The sequence below is a fragment of the Bison bison genome, unplaced genomic scaffold (assembly GCF_000754665.1).
Source record: "Bison bison bison isolate TAMUID 2011002044 unplaced genomic scaffold, Bison_UMD1.0 scf7180017864483, whole genome shotgun sequence".
NCBI lineage: Eukaryota > Metazoa > Chordata > Mammalia > Artiodactyla > Bovidae > Bison > Bison bison.
In genome coordinates this window covers 3,366,652-3,369,339 of record NW_011495043.1, presented here as the reverse complement: position 1 = coordinate 3,369,339, position 2,688 = coordinate 3,366,652, and positions in this window count along the sequence as shown.

The window sequence follows — 2,688 nt, the reverse complement described above, 5'->3', positions numbered from 1 at the left end:
CCCCAGTATTCTTGCCTGGAGAATCCCAAGGACAGAGGAGCCTGGCCGGCTATAGTCCATGGGGTCACAGAGAGTCGGACACAACTTAGTGATTAACACTTTCTTCTTTTCACTTTGGCCTCAGATCTAGCTTGTCTGCCACTTTTGGAGACAGGTGCTGATAGAAGCTGCTGCTGAGTCATGTGACATGAAGCAGAGGAGCCCAGCAGATTTCCTGTGTTTTGCAGGTGGCTGTGGCTGAAGCAGGGCCCGAAGTCTTTTTAAAGTAAATATATATTGGCACATTACCCACATAGAGAAAAGTAGAGGAGGAAGGCAATAGCATAAGTATGCCGAGAGCTCTTACTTGCAATCTTTGCTCTAGCTGATCCCACCACATAGAAATCTCTTTCACCAGATGTATTCAGAGCTTCCTCCTTTCCTGCTCTTAAGTCCTTACTTAAATGGCATATCTTTCTTAAAAAATTAATTTTTAATGGAGTCAAATGACCTATCTTAGTGAAGCCTTACCTGACCATCACAGGTAAAATTGCAATCCCCAGTTCCATGTGCCTCCTCCCTAACAGGACTGGGACTAAGATGAGGCAAGTCAGAAGCCTACTGCACATACACTAAAGAGATCTGCCCACCCCCACCCTGACTCCACTCAAGATCTTGCAAGTGCAGGGTGGACCCCACATGCTGAAAGGTTTAAGTGCCTCTAAAGTCTGATTCCTAGGCCTCTTGCCTCCTATTGATCCCTGTCCTGAACCCTATTCCTCTTTCTTGCTGTGTTTTTCTCAAAGCCTTTTTCTAGAATGAGAACTTCTCAAAGATAAGGATATGATCTATTCACTGATGGTTTCTACCCTTGATGCAGCGCCTGGCATTCTGCATGCATAATGAGAATGAATGAATGGCTAAATGACTGACTGCATATGCCCTGCAGAGGCATTTCATTCATTCTTCTATTGGTATACTCTACTCTGTCAGAGTTTTGAGCTTCTTAACCTCAGTGATCATCAAGTCTTTTCATTTATCTGTCCCTATGTATCGTACCATGTCTGGCACACTGGGCCACTAAATAAAGGTTGGATAAGTGAATAAATATCTGCCAACTTCTGAGATGTAGTTTTGGTTCTTGGTATAACATATCATCACTGTGATAACTGTTTTTACACTAGGAAGAGCCTGCTGCTGCTGCTAAGTTGCTTCAGTGGTGTACGACTCTGTGCGACCCCATAGATGGCAGCCCACCAGGCTCCCCGTCCCTGGGATTCTCCAGGCAAGAACACTGGAGTGGGGTGCCAGTTCCTTCTCCAGTGCATGAAAGTGAAAAGTGAAAGTGAAGTCACTCAGTTGTGCCCGACTCTTAGCGACCCCATGGACTGGAGCCTACCAGGCTCCTCCATCCATGGGATTTTCCAGGCAAGAGTACTGGAGTGGGGTGCCATTGCCTTCTCCGAGGAAGAGCCTAGATCTTGATAATAACTGGAGATGATGTGACTGAGGTTTGCACAAGCTGCTGACCCCTCTGCAGCTGTTTCCTCACCTGCAAAATATACATAAGTAACTTCACTCCATGGAGCGGTTGTGAGCGTTAGTATAATTCTGTACAGAGTTCCTCACACATGGTCTGGTTCAATATATGTCCATTTTTGTGATCATTTTATATTCGTATATGATTTTTGTTACATTTTCCCTGTAATAAATTACAATGTAGGGATTTTCCTAAATTGATATTTTCTATAGTCCTTGCCAAGCTTTCAATCCTTCCTATTTTTTGTTTTCTTAAATTCTTCATTTTCATTTCTCCTGTTTATATCCTATTCCTTATTATTTCTGTCTTTCCTTTCACATACATTATTGAATAATTATTGAATAATTAATATGTGCCAAGAACTGTGCTAGCACTGTGAATGCAAAGGAAACCTAAACAGCAGCTGGTTTTCCTACAGACCTAATTAGGTAAGACCCAAGTCTTTATTCTGTTTAGTTTTCCAGGCATTTTCCTCCTGAAGAAAATGTCTCTGTTTCCTTTAATGTATTGTTACTTTTCCTTCATTATATTCTCCTGATGCTGTTTACTTTCTTTTACCCTTTTTCTAAACAAAGCTTAAACTAAAAAAAATCCATTTCAAGTTATTCGGAAACATATTCATAAAAAGAACACTTGATTTTCTATGGCACAAACAAGACTCCTACAGTGTACATGGAATTGAATCATAGCCTTGTGTGAAGCAGCAAGTCGTCTAGTCTTGCTAACAATAAACAGAGCACCAGTACATAGGATGTAAAAGGAATCAAAACAGTTCTTGTGTCTTGGGAAGTCTTGGTCCTTCAAAGAAAATTTCAATGAAACATTAAATCTCTTATCATGACTGAGAGCTGTCATAAAAAGTGTCTTACTGTAACAAAAATGAAATAATACTTTATTCAGTTATTGGCTATATACTACATGCAAAAGAAATATCACTTAGTGTAAAAATATAAAAATAACTTAAAATATTTGTGAAATGAGGAGATGAAAACATAAGAGACAATAATTTAAGAATTTTTTAAGTATCTGAATGCAGCGTATCTATCATATACGTGTGGGTCCTCCCAGCAGCCCAGATGGTAAAGCATCTGCCTGCAATGCAGGAGACCTGGGTTCGATCCCTGGGTCAGGAAGATCCCCTGGAGGAGGAAATGGCAACCCACTCCAGT